General features: G+C 35.4%; 1 long non-coding RNA gene across 1 annotated transcript in view; it reads left to right on the forward strand.

Annotated features, from left to right (window-relative positions):
- The window catches only part of LOC123478836 (uncharacterized), a 45,740-nt gene extending 30,891 nt beyond the window's left edge, over nt 1-14,849 (forward strand). The window contains exons 3-5 of the long non-coding RNA XR_006654198.2: nt 740-893; nt 8,324-8,436; nt 13,330-14,849. This is a non-coding gene — a long non-coding RNA (uncharacterized lncRNA). The remainder of the gene's footprint in view (nt 1-739; nt 894-8,323; nt 8,437-13,329) is intronic.
- Nucleotides 14,850-15,223: the final 374 nt, after the last annotated feature.

The following is a 15,223-nucleotide window of genomic DNA, read 5'->3' on the forward strand; positions in this document are numbered from 1 at the left end:
AGACTTTTCTTTTCTGCTCATATAAAGGCCTCTCCCAAATTAACGATGCCATAAATCATTAGAGAAAAAGTGCAGTCTGCCTGGATTGTTATAATGTGGCACATTTTTATAGTCTTTTAGAAAGAGACAGAGATTGGGGGCCCCCATTAGACATTTTACCAGTTATGCCACTGCTCCTTGCCATTGCGAACTTCAGTTTTTAATGTTGTAGTGATTTCACATCCGCAAAGACTCAGTGTAAAAAAACCTGGGAGAGAAAGGGAGAGGCGTTACTGGCTCACATAAATTGAGCAAAGCAGGGAAGGGCAGGAACACGGTGGAACCAGGCCCTGAATAGAGCAAGGGCTCTGCCAGCTGCCTCTGATCTCGTTTGTCTGCTTGTTGGCTGCATTCAGTTTCTGCACTACATTTCTTCCACATGGCCTTGAACGTGGCTGCCAACAGCTTATTGTCTGACGTTTTCCTCCCTTCAACACCACAGACTCTATTTCCTTCAATCATGAAGGAGGAGGATGACTGGCCCATGTTAGAACACTTGCCACTTGGACCAGTCACTGTGGCCCCAAGGGCAGGACCACTTAAGAAGAAGGAAGTTCCCTATTGGAGGTTCCCGTGGCAGAGTGGGGGGAGGGTGCAGTTCTCATCAGAAGCCAGGATGGTGAACAATTCCCTTGAATAATAAAGGTCTCCCTCAAATGCCTCTCCTCTCCTTTAATGACTAACTCTTTCTCATTTCCAGGTGTTAGGTCTCATCTTAGGGGCCCTAGAGGTCTCTGGACACTCTTCCCCCAGAGCCCAAGCAATCTGAGGGCTTGGGAGGAGTTAATGAGTGACAACGACCAAAAGCACGTTAAAAGGATGAGCAGAGAAAAATGTTTACTCACGTACTTAAGGTCAGTTATATTTTGGGAGTCTCCTCTATGGTATCGGTGTGTGCAAAACACGGACATCTGTCCTTTAACTTCACCACTTGCGAGGGCAATCTGTTAAGCAGTGGTAATTTGTGTCTGCCTGGAGTGATTTCTTAAATCTCTTGTCGTCTATTGATTCTATAATTGTCCTTGTTCCCGATGTCCCTGCACTTGTGCCATCTAAGCTCAGTTCTCAATTAGTTTCCTCTTTCCCTCATCCTCTGAAAGAACGAAGAGAAGGGGGGAGGAGAGATGGAGCTTTGTGCCCTTCCGTCTATGTGAACATAGCCAATTGTGGATCTTCTGTAATTTTATTGCAATTCCAAACATTATGTTCTGCCTCCACTCAAATTTGTTAGCCTTCCTTGTTCTCTGTGGGTGGACTAGACTTACATAATTATAACAGAGTAACAAGTGCAGTTATACATTTCACTTGATAAATTTATACACAAATAAGACTTTTAAACCTTTTGTTTTTGCTAATGCCTTTAGACTGATATATCAGTGAATAGTTCATAAATTTTCACTGTGTTAGAGCTCTGTTGACATTTAGAAATCACCTGAATTGGTACTGTGTTTCTTAAAGAGGAGAAAATGGATGCCAGGCTGGGGACACACGAGAGTTATTGAGGAAGTAGGCATCTTAGCTTCCTCTAGGACAGCTACTTTTCTAGTTTGTATTGATGCTTCTAACATCTTAAATCAAGTGGATAATTAGAAAACTTACGTTTCACTACTTTATTTAGATTAATCAGTGTGGATCAGTGAGTTCTAAACTTACGGTAGTAAATATAGATATTGTGTTAAAAGAAGAAGTAGCTCCAGGATTTCATCTCTTGAAATTACTTGAGTACAAGCTCAGTGCTAAGTCCCTCTTTCTTTTTTTTTAATTTTAATTTTTTATTGTTATTCAATTACAGTTGTGTGCCTTTTCTCCCCATCCCTCCACCCCACCCCAGGCGAACCCACCTCCCTCCCCCACCCCCACCCTCCCCCTTGATTTTGTCCATGTGTCCTTTATAGTAGTTCCTGTAATCCCCTCTCCTCACTGTCCCCTCCCCACTCCCCCCTGACCATTGTTAGATTGTTCTTAACTTCAATGTCTCTGGTTAGATTTTGTTTGCTTTTTTCTTTTGTTGATTATGTTCCAGTTAAAGGTGAGATCATATGGTATTTGTCCCTCACCGTCTGGCTTATTTCACTTAGCATAATGCTCTAAGTCCCTCTTTCCTTTCCTCCCTCTGTCTCTTCTCTAGCTGAATGATCATGTGAAGGGTCAGCATGCATTTTGATGTCTGGTTGCCTGAGATTAAACATATTTCCTGAAGAAATTACTTTTATTTTCAAGAAGAATATTGTTTAATTTAAGAAGAGCTAATAAATTCACATAGCAAGATACGTCAATAATGAATGAAAATCATAGAAGCTTGACCTGGAAACTTCTCTCATTATTCATTTCAAAGCTATAATGGATTTTTGAGAGAACAGACCTTATATTTCCTTATATTTTTGTAGAAACTTTTATAGATTGTAAACACTTTCATAGATAAACAATCTTATTTGATTGGGGTTGTCAGATTTAGAAGGAAAATAGAATCCTAGTTAAATTTGAGTTCTAGATATACAACAATCTTTTTTTAGTGTTTGTTCCAAATATTGCATGAGACATACTTATACTAAAATTTATTTCTTGTTTTTCTGGAATTTAAACTTAACTTGATGTCCTGTATTTTATTTGGCAACTCTATATTTGAACCTCTGATAATTCTGTTAAGTTGGTAGGACAATGTCTCTATTACACAGACTGGAACTTTTAGTCCGTGTGGCCTATTGTGTGTCAGATCTTCGGCTATTCTTGAGTATGACGTGATGTACAACCTATAAATCCTGCTTTTAAGGATATGACAGTAAGTTAATCAGGAGAACTCATTAGAGTGATGAGAAAGACATTAAAGAAATCAACAGAGTAATACAGAGTCCTATAAAAAGGGCACCTAACTCAATATTGGCAAATTGGAAGTTTTCTTAGAGTGATGACATTCTAGTTGAATCTTGAATGTGGAGTAAGAATTAGGTCCAGATGAGGTTTGGGAAGAAAGAGGAGAAAGGTTATTCTGGTATCACTTAAGATCATAAACAATCTGTACATTGTTTACTACGACTGGCTGGAGGATGTACTGTGAGTAGGGAAGTAGGCTAGGGAGGTGAAGAAGAGAACGCGTGAACTGATGTGCATAGTGCAATTTGTTTGTATTCTTTGGGGCAGCAGTTACCCTAGAGACGAGATGTTCCGTTTGAGTTTTAGTCTGATCACCATGTTATAGGTAGGAGAATGAATTGAAAGGGACAGGACTTAAGGAACGTCATTCATTTATTCAACAAATTTTTATTGAGTGCTAACTCTGCAATAATTTAGGTGACAAATGAAGGTGTTGAGAACTAAGATAACGGCCTTCAGGATGGGGAGATGTAGATCTTTAAGAAGGCAAATCAACAGAAATTGATTATTAATGGCTTGGTATGTGAGGGAGAGAAATAAGTGAAGCTGCTGGAGCTGGGTGGATGAGTGATGTCACTTGCTGATGTGGGAAATAATGTTGCACAAGAGGAGAAAAACACTTTTCCATTATGGGTATATGGATTTAGTTTGATGTGCCTGTAGGACTTCCTAGGAGAGATATTAAGGGGGGGCAGTTTATATAAACATCAACCCCAGAACATAGATCTGGGTTAAAGGTTCTTTACGATTTATGAATCATGAGCTTGTGAGAACTGCTTGTTGAAATTGTTGGTGAAGATGAAATCACCCAGGGAGTGTTTGGTGTCAAAACAGTGGTTGCCATACAGAATCTCCAGGGAAAATCAACATTTTTAAGAAGAAAAATGGGCAGAGGTAGCCAACAATGCAACAGCAACTGCAAAAGAAACTAAATGAGGACATCTGAGACAATAGAGAAAAATCAAGGAAAAAGACACTTCTAAAGATGTAGAAGTCCAGCTTGTCAAAAATTGAGGACAGGTAGCCCTGACCAGTGTAGCTCAGTTGGTTGGGCATCACCCTCTGCAGTGAAAGGTTACTGATTCAATTCCCAGTTGTGGGTTTGGTCCCTGGTTGGGGCTTGTATGAGGGGCAACTGATTGATGTTTCTCTCTCCCACTGACGTTTCTTTCTTTCTCCCTCCTTTTCCCTCTCTCTGAAAAATAAAATAAATAAGATCTTAAAGAAATTGAGGATAGGTATAATGAGATGGGAACTGGAAAAAAAAAAGTCCCATCTTTAGCCATATAGGATCTTGATTTAATGAGGACTGCCTCAAAACAATGAGGTGAAATGTACCACAGGTGGGACCCACCTGTAAATAGAGTTGTGAGAAGTTTAGGAAGATCAGAACAAGCCACAATTCTTGCCTTACTCTGTTCCTTGGAGGATTAATACAGTGAGGAGCTTACTTAGAAAAAATCTGGAAATATTATATATGTTAGCATATTTAATATTCTGAGGTCTGAAGCAATGAAACCTGCCTAATTTTGCTTATCGTAGTGTTTCCCATATATATTCTTTTTTCTTGTAATAACAATTAATGTCATGGAAACTTCTAGAAAATCCCTGGCTAGCAGAAATAAGGCAATGGATGCAAAAGAGTGAACACGATTGTCTTAAGAAATACACAACATACTGACACAGCCTTTTAGTTACAGTTGTTTTGACAAGGGTATATTTTGAAAAATTGTACAAATTAAACAATAAAGAGTTTCATCATTCCCAAAGATAATTTTTTTAGAAACTTAAAAAGAAGGGTGTTATTTTTAACCACAAATGGTTAAAACAATATTATGAATTATATACAAAGAAAATAAAAATCAACGTAATGTTACTACTTAGATATAATCATTGTTAATACTTTTCATATTTGTGTGCTTAAAAGGTGAGAACACATCATTCATATTGTTTGCTGATCTAGGCTCTTCCCATACCCATCAGCTATAACTCTGTGTGCCAGAAGGTCCTTAGATCCCAGAATGTGTAGTGGGGACATTCTTGGTCATAAGTCATGTGATGATTTCTTCTTATTCTGGAAAGTTTTGATTGATAAACTGGTTTACTTGTTTTTAGAGCTTGGGCTTTACTATTTTATCTTATGAGATAATTTATACACATTACTACTAGGATGAATTCAGAGCATAAAATATTCTGCAAAATTCTACTGTCTCTTATCCTCTGTCCAGGAAAATTAGGCATGCTTGCAATTTTGTAACATTTTGTTTAGAGAAGAGCAGAGATCTTGATGTCCATGTATGTAGTCTGGCCATTCAAGAAGGGTGCTCTACCCACTAAAATATTTGATGGAAAAATAGAGAATCTCCCCAAAAGAGGAGTGAGAAACAAACGTGGACATAGGTGATCTGAATCTTGATCTCCTAGTCGTATGTACATTTAAAAAACAAATCCCAACAAAGAAAAGGTGAGCAAATCCAAGGACATCTTTTTAAGTCTCCACACAGAGATCAACACCGCCATGTAAAAGTTCTAGAGGATCCATTTTAGAGAAGGATTTTTAGCTTATTTAATCAATCCTTTGTTATTGGCCATTTAGGGGTTACACCTGTTTATCATTATGAACAGACAACCTCCAAACCCTTTTAAAGAACATGCTCTCAAACATATACACTCAAATGCACGCATATACACACTAACAATCTTTCCACATGGTTCTTTTCTTTTCCCTCCTTTGTTGTTAAGTTTCAGAAGCAGAAATACTGGGTCAAGGAGAATATACACTTAAAATTTAAAATTATACATAATGCTAAATGGCTTTCCTGAAAGGCTGCACCAATCTAAACATCTAATAGCAGTGGGTGTTATTAAGTGTTTTAATATTTGCCAATATAAAGTCAAATTTGTTTAATTTTTATTTCTTTTATTAATAATGAATTTGAACATCTCATCACATGTCATCGGATTATATTTTTTCATTTACTTCTTTTAGAATTACTTTTACATGTTCTTTGACTATTTTTACTGCTGCATTTGCCTTTTTCCTATTGATTTTAAAGCTCTATATTAAAAGTATTAATCCTATGTTCATTATATATGTTACAATTATTTTTACTAGTTCTCCATTTTCTCATAACTTTGTTAACAATGATGTTCACTGTGGCAGTGAAATCTAGCCATCTTTCCTTGATGATTTCTTGGCTTAGATATTTTAAATATTTAGCAGTATTTTGACATGCCAAGTTTGTAGTTAGAAAAATATTCAACTAAGTTTCCTTCTAGTTTTTTTCTCATGATTTTGAGAATCAATTATTGTGCAGAGCAGACACTGTCAGCCCATCCTTCAGCTTGACCCCACTCACCCAGCTTCATCAGGGGAAGCCGAGTTGGTGATGGGATATAGTTTGGAGGCACTAGTTTCTCTTAACACATCATTAAACCAAACCAAACCAAACCAAACCAACAAACAAAAACAGTAATTTTACACCTCTTGGTTATCATTGTAGTGCAGCCAAGTCAAAATATCCATGTTTAAAAAAAATAGGTCAAGTCAACTGTCAAAATGTATGCAGGATGGATGGGGGTGGAGGATGACTTTTTCCTCAGGAAATTTTCATGATTTTTATTACCAACTTTATGAGCAATAAATGTAATTTTTTCTTCCCTACATCTGAACCTCTCAAATGACTTTCAGTTTTCTTGATGGCCGACAGCAGTAAAGTTTTCATTGCTTTCCCTGGAGAAGACCAGAACTGCGCATTCTGTTTGCCAGAAAACCTCTGCTGAGAACATGGAAAGAATTAGCTCGTAAGTGTGATGACAGTAGTAGACATCTGGCTTTCTCAGCACCTCTTCTCCCTCAGTAGCAGCGCATCAGTTTTCTTTTGAATATCCTCTCCTCAACTCCATGTAGCCCTATGGGAGCTCGACGTCATGGGGCACTCTCTTCTCTGCCTCAGGGGTGCCTTAGGACCAGAATGGTCAATTACTTGTGCCTTGCTCTTGGCCTTTGTGATTTTTTCCAAAAACAAGCATGTGCCCAAAACTAGGTTAATTTTCCTTAAGATTTGATATGTCAGCCCTTGGGATGGGGCTGGGGAGCAGAAAGAAAGGTCACATTTTCTTTTGGATGATAAACTGTATTGAAAATACAAGTTGGGGCTTATTGAAGTCATGTTCTTTGCTTCTTCTGTAAAAGAAGTTTGAGGTCAATGTGTAAAGAAGCAGAGAAAGAGATGTGATGGAAGATTGAAGACCTGAAACTAGCTAAGCCTGAAATTGGTACTAAACTCTCAACTCTTATATACTTATGTAATAAATTAGCTCCTCCCCCTTTTAAAAAGGTAGGTTGAATTGCTGTTGATTCTTTTGTCACTCTCAACTAAAATGTTGTTGATTATTACCTCAATAATATCATAACCTGTCAGATACTCAAGATTATTATTGTTCAGAAGATATTGATGGCTACATTTCATACTTTGATTTTAATCTGGAAATAGGTATAAATAGAATGAGAAAGAACATGGCATGGAAATAATGAGACAGCACTCTGGTTTCCTAATAAAAGAATTGTTTCAAATTTGCTCCTGTTTGCTTGCACAACTCTCTTCTGAAAATGGCTACATTATTAAAGAATGATATTGAAGCGATGCTAAGAAAATTTTGATAAGTCATTAAATAGTGCTCTCCCACAGTCTCCTCAAATGGACAGTAGGTATTTCAGAGGCACACTATTGAGCACAGGTGTTGTGATAGGTATTGATTAACTGATTTCAATCCACTGGAACTCCCTAAAGAATGTGGCCATGTAGTAGATGGTGTCCTTGCCCTGAGATTAAGCAGTGTATTTAGAGGTGGGTTTGTAGTGTAGAGTTCCTGTGATTGACTTAATATTGAAGCACACTACCTAGGGCATAGACACCACAGAGGTTTTACTATTGCTGATTTTTGAATACCAGATACATTGTAATATCCAGACACTAGACTTTTTAAGTCTAAAAGTAGCATGTGTGTTACTACTGTAAGGTGTTAAATGTGGCATTCAAAAGGAAAATTCTTTCAATCTTGCAATCTTATCATTTTACATAGTACATTTTACATTTTAAGGCATGCAAAATTTAAGTAATTTAACAGCGTGGATGGAAAATCCCTCTCCCTTCCTTCCTTCCTTCTTTCCTTTTTTCCTTCCTTCCAGTTTTCAAAAAAAATTATAATAGTCTGGCTGTGATACTGGTTTTATAGTTATTTTCAGCCAAACTGGGTGCTTTATTCTTATTTGCATTATTGCTTTATTGTCTTTATAAACCCATTTCCTCTTCTCATATCTATTGTCATAGAACATAAATTCAAAAAATGTAAATCAGTAGAGAAGAGAAGGCAAAGATGAGTTTATGACATTTACTTTGTCTTTTCCTAGGTCTTTTCACTAAATACCTGGTTGGTTTCAGGAACATGTCTCAGAAGCTTCACATTCAACTTGGCCTTGTCATGTTAGAAACAGATGCAAAAGGGGAGGGAGGAAATGATGAGGTAATCAAGGGTTTAAGACACAAAAATTGGTGTGGGTGTGGTATTAGTTTTCTTAATATTTATTGAAGTGTAAAATAAAAATATTTAAATGAATGGATGGATTAATTTTCACATATGTACATACCCATGTAACCGTCTCCCAGATCGACTGGTAGAGTATTTCCAGCACTTCCTCCTTTACTCCATGTCAACACTCCTCTACTGATAATCACTATTCTAACCTTTGGGGCTATGGAATTGTGTTTACTCTCCTCGAACACTTACAAATGGAATCATAGAGCATAAGCTACCGCATTTTGCTGTGTATAATGCACAACCATGTTTTTGTTCCAAACTTTCAGGAAGAAAACCTTTCATTTTAATTTTTTAATTCAATTATTTATTTATTTATTTATATTTAGATGCTTGTTTTTTGTATTATAAAAGAATTTTAGCATTTATTTTTGAACACATTATGGTACAAGAAATTTTATATAACAATTAATTACAAAACACAAGAGCAGATACAAGGTATTTCAGATACTACCCATGTGTAATGTGCTTCCTTATTTTTCCCTCAGAAATTTGGGCAAAAAAAGTGCACATTATACATGGCAAAATATGATATTTTTGTTTGTTGGTCTACTTATACTATATGTTTTGTCTTTGAGAGTCATCAGTGTTGTTGAGTGTAGCTATAATTTTTCTTTATAAAAATATGCTACAATTTGCTTTTATTGTAAGAAAATACCACAATTTGGACATTCTATAGAGAAAGAAAGTAGATTAATGGTTGCTTAGAACTGAAGGTGAAAACAGGTATCAACTGTAAAAAACATGAGGAACTTTTAGGGTAATAAAAATATTCTAAAACTAGGCTATGATAATAGTTACTCAACCTTGTACATTTACTAAAAATCATTGAATTGAACATTTTAAGTCGAGTGAATGTTTTGGTATGTTAATTATATCTCACTAGCATTGTTTAAAAATACCATAATTTATTTCTCCATTCTATAGTTAATAGACACATGTATTGGTTCCAGTTTTGCATTATTATGAGTAAAGGTGCAATAAACATTCTTAAATGTGTCTCCTGGTGAACATATGGACTCATTTAAGTTGGAGGGGAATTGTTCAGTCATAGAGTACATCATTTTCATGTCCACTGCTTTTTATAATACTTATTGTAATGCAGTATTTATTGCTAAAAGTTTTACATTTTATTTTATTATTGATCTTTTAAAAGTAAAGAAACCCAAGATGGTCATACTTACCACCCATAACTGAAAAATGATGGCATCCTATCATTTGCTTTAGATAATTTTTCTTTAAAAACATGAAACTTTATGGACACAATTTAAATTTCTTTCTAATCTTCCATAGCTTTATTGCCTTCTCTTCATTTTGAAATACTTCCACTATCATGAAATTGGTATATATCCTTCCAGTTTATTTTTTTGCACTTACAGAATATATGCATACATTAATAATCAGTATATAGTGTGGTTACATAATGAAATGTAAGCTTTGTTCATTCTTTTCTGGCACATGGTAGCTATTCATCAAATAGTGAATAAATATATTTAAAATAACATTTAATTTTTAGATTGTAAGACGATGCATATTCAATGCAAAAAACTTGGTAAACATAGAAAAACAAGAAGGGAAGCAAAAACTGTATCTTCTCATTTGAATACAGCTTTTATTAATATTTTGTCGTATTTTACTTAACATTGTTCATATACATGTATATATAGTTTTAAACAAAAGGTATACTGAATATTCTTCTTTATTATTTAAAAATAATAATAATGTACAATTTAATATTTATCTTTTGTTGCCTCTATGACAGGAAGTCTAATCACTGTTTTATATGCATTATGTCATCAAAGCACATTGTGACTACATTTATGTACAGCCTGACTTGTGGTGACCACATGGCATTCCTTGGTTTTATCATAATTTACTTTAATAACCTTCCATTCTTGAATATTCATTTGTTTCCCAATTTTCACTTTTCCAAGTAACAAATCATATTATATATTCCTTATGAGAAATTTCCTATATATATATGATATATATAAATATATCATATATATATTTTTTTCATATATAACTGATTATTTCCTTATGATAAAGCCCTATAAGTAGAACTATTGGGCAAGGAATAAATATGTTTTAGAGTTTTGTGATTTGTTTTACCAAAATAAACTGCAGAAAACTTGTACCCTTTTCGACTCTCACCAGTAGAATAGCAGTCCAGCTCAAGGCAAAGAACTAGGTTTTGTCTCAATATAGGAAATGATATTTTCATAAAATAACTACCCTAGAGATATTCAAGCAGATGTAGAATAAACATCTGTCAGGGATGCTGGAAAGGGGACTGACATTGGATGGCAGGTTGTTTGGGTAAATTTTAACAGCCTTTTGGAATCTCAGATTTATAAAGATAACCCTATTTACGGTTCCTCATTCCTCATGGCTTAATTCTGTCAAAACAGCATATTAATAAAGATTTGCTGGTCTTAATGACAAGATTACTTTCTGGTTTTTATTACAATTCTCATTGGGTCTAATGTTTGCATTTCTAAGTAAATAAAATGACTTCATTATTTTCCTTATGACTAAATTATTTCTAAGAATGGCATCAACACTGCATCCGTAAGAATGGTCCCATGGAAGGAATTCTTTTTAAAATTTTATTTTACCGCCTTGGTACAACTACCCTTAATTTTTTATGTATCCTGGAAATAAAATGTGTGGAGTTAATATTTGATCACTGTGAGATTAGAGTCTCCATGAGAAAGTTTTCCTCAAACATTCATAATGAGAAAACATACCTTGATAATAAAAATTAGGAAAATAATACACTTAAGTGCATGGTAAGTGTATTTTCACTGTGCTTTTACACTGAAGTCTTCCAAGTCCAGCATGGATACTTATAGTTTAGGTTAATGTAAGATAAAGTGCTTAATCAAGAAATTGACTGTTTTATAATTAAATTGCTATGGAGCACAGTGGTAGGGGCGCATTTTGCGAAAATTATTGACATGGATATTGTGCTGCAATATCATGCATGTATAAAAAGTGCAACAACATAAGTTCTTTGTCTTTGAACCCTGTACAATCAATATTCTATTACCACAACGCTGGTTTTGCTGCAATGTAGCTAAATTAGTGTGTCAGGTATAGAAATGTTTAAACCAGATATTCAAGTAGCAAGGACGATACAAGAATTCTAATTATTTTCTCACCAATTAGGCATTTATCTTTTATCCAGAGTTTTTAGAAATATCTCTCAAATTAAAAGTCATTCCTTTATAAATATGCAAAGAAATGTCTTAATTTATATTATTGTAAATAAAATTGTGTTCCAAATATCAGACTTTAGTAATGGTAATGATGGCATTCATGTGGCATTATAGTTAATATCAAGTGGTATTAATTCTCAACTTGGTATAAATGTAAACCCTTAAAATATGGAACTGGAGAACATTTTAAAAATACGTAAATGGAATGTGGAAAGGTTACTGAAATATTAAAAATGTTACATAATAAGACTAAATTACTTAAAGTATAGATTATCTGTAAGAGCTCTTAACTAGAAAGTCACTAGGAGAAAGAGAAAAAGTATACAAAATAATAATGTAAAACATGTCATTTTCAAAAATTTATAGAAGCTAATGGAAACACTTTGAAGATATCCTATGCAGTGATATAACATTTCAACATTTTTTAATTAAAATAAAGTTCCATATTACTGCTGGTATATGCCATATTTTATTGAGATCTTTTTGTATTCATTTTTAGTTATTAACAGGAATTATTTTAAGTTTAAGTACATATATGTCTGATAGTTTTTCTAGTACTTTCAGACATACCTTGCAATTTTGTCCAAATTTTACAAGATTGATTTTTTGTTTGATTGATTGGTTTATAGAGAGAGGGGAAGGAGAAGGAGAAGGAAAGAAACATCAATTGGTTGCCTGTTGCAGGTGCCCCAACTGGGGACCAAATGTGCAACCCAAGCATGTGCCCTGACTGGGATTTGAGCTGGTGACCTTTTGCTTTGCTGAACAGCACCCAACAGAGTGAGCCACACCAGTCAGGGCAAGATTTTTAATTTTTATCTTGTTTTCTTATTATAGAATCACCTTAGGAATCACCACCCAAAGTTGTCCTCATAGAATAGTCTGCAGATCCATCAAGACAAGTACATGCGTGTTTGTGTTTCTGAAAAACAGAATTAAGGTGGGTTGATAACAAATATGATATAAATATGAAGTTGATATGTCCAACTTCACATTTTTTTCTTTTTCATTATCAAACATAATGGCTTTAGTGAGGCTGAAGAATGGCAAATTGGTTTTTAAAATACCCAAAGGAAACATCATTAGGAGAATTTTGTCTGAATTGGATAGAAGATGTTTTATGGGTAGGACAACTATTTGAAGTTTCTTTCTACAATGTAGGCTACACACACACACACACACACACACACTTGTCTTGATGGATCTGTAGACTAGTCTATGAGGACAATTTTGGGTGGTTATATGGAAGAGTAGCTTGATGTTTTTTAGGAACTGCATTATTTCAAGGTAAATACCCTAACACTTTTGCTTCTTTTCATTTTTATGGTTGCAAAGAATAGAGATTTAAGTTGTCCCCACTAATAGGCCAGAGTTAAGTTGTGGGCACAGACAGTAGGGAACATCCAGCAAGCTGGCCTCAGGAAGCAGGAAAGGTCAGGCCCGGGAGGAGGCCCTGGGGGCTTCAACTACATGGTCAGTGATATTTGCTGTAGTCGGTGCCTTTCAGTGGGGCTCAGCCACTCTCCAAATGTCTGCTTTTCTCTTTACCACTTCATTCCCTAACCCCATGTTCTTTTCTTTTCTCTCCCTCCTATTCCAGTATCTTTATAATATCCGTTTGTTGGTGGAGGGTGTGCAGAGGTGAATGTAGGTGTGATTGAGAAGGCTGGTGGACCAAAGGAGCACACACAATTAGGAAAGCAGCGAATGTCAGAGGTGACAACTGGATACCCGAAGAGCGGAAGTGACTGAGGAACCATGACTGAGCAAAAATAGGGACTTGTGAGAGACACAAAGTTTAATTATGACATTGTAGAGAAATCAGGACTTTATGCACACCTACATTTCCTGACTGAGTAAAATTCAAACCTGCCACATAAGCAAATGACATAAAATCAGAGTTTTGCATCTGCCAGACTTACTTGTCTCAGAAAGGGTAACTTAGTCATGCTAAGCAAATTATTACAAATTATTACTATTCAATTAATCTCTGAGAATTCATGCACATATTGAATATTCTGCATATGGTATTGTTTCAATGGCCATATTATTTTTTCATTTCATCTGTTTAATAATTGTTCTTTGTTTTCCATTTGAAAATCTAGAGTGCGTGTATGGATACTTTATCTTTTGGTAGCTTCCAATATTCTCTTATTCTCAATTCCAAAGTGTCCAGAAATTCCAATGAACTCTCTGTAATCCTCCTACAATTCAGTAAAGTATATACTTCATGGTTAATATAAAACTCATTTTTAGTAATTATTTAGAGGATAGATGACATAACCTTTAGGGGTTAAATTGCTTCTCAAAGATTAAATTTACAGCAACGTTTGCTCGGCATCACTAGCTATCAGAGAAATGCAAACTAAAATGATAATGAGCTATCACTTCATACCAGTCAGAATGGCCATCATAAACAAATCAATAAACTGCAAGTGCTGGGGAGGTTGTAAAGAAAAGGGAACCCTAGTGCACTGTTGGTGGGAATGCAGACTGGAGCAGCCACTGTTTTCTCAAAAAACTAAAAATGGAACTGCCTTTTGACCCAGAAATTCCACTGCTTGGGATTATACCCTAAGAACCCTGAAACACCAATTCAAAAGAACATATGCACCCCTATGTTTATAGCTATTTACATTCCCAAGTGCTGGAAACAGCTTAAGTAAATGAGTAGATAAAAAAAAAAACTGTGGTACATTTACATAATGGAATACTATGCAGCAGGAAGAAAGAAGGAGCTCCTGCCCTTTGTGACAGCATGGATGGAACTGGAGAGCATTACGCTAAGTGAAATAAGCCAGGCAGTGAAAGACAAATACCATATGATCTCACCTATAAGTGGAACCTAATCAACAAAACAAAGAAGCAAGCAAAATAGAACCAGAGACATGGAAATAAAGAACAAACTGACAATAACCAGAAGGAAGGAGGGAGGGGATAACGGGGGAAAGAAGGGGAAGGGTTGTCAAGGGATATATGTAAAGGACCCATGGACAAAGACAACAGGGAAGAGGGGAGGATTGGATGTGGGAGGCAGAGGGTAGGTAGGGCAGGGGAGAGTAATGGGAGAAAATGGGTATAACTATAATTGAAAAACAATAAAAAATAAAAATAAATAAATTTACAGCAGTGTTTGATTTCTTCTAAGAATGAGATAATTATAAGAATGTTTACCAACATAAACAATGAACTCATAGATACATTAGAAGATGAAAATGCTCTGCAATCAGGGGAAGGGTTAAGTATTGAGTGAGAGTCAGAGAGATGGGTCACATGAAATACTTGGAAGTATAAAACAGTGAATTTACATTTTGACAGATGTGCCAGTGAGTCTGCATTCATATGGCTGCACCAAAATAGAAATGTCAAAATTCCCGCATCAGGATTGGCTGTGGAAATGTAGGACTATCCAGCCTAGCCTATCCTGAGTGTGGGTCCATTGTTCGATTGTGTTTTGCCTTTAACACTCAGGTGTAAATAAACCTTTGAAACCC

Source organism: Desmodus rotundus, chromosome 11 (genome assembly GCF_022682495.2).
Source record: "Desmodus rotundus isolate HL8 chromosome 11, HLdesRot8A.1, whole genome shotgun sequence".
NCBI lineage: Eukaryota > Metazoa > Chordata > Mammalia > Chiroptera > Phyllostomidae > Desmodus > Desmodus rotundus.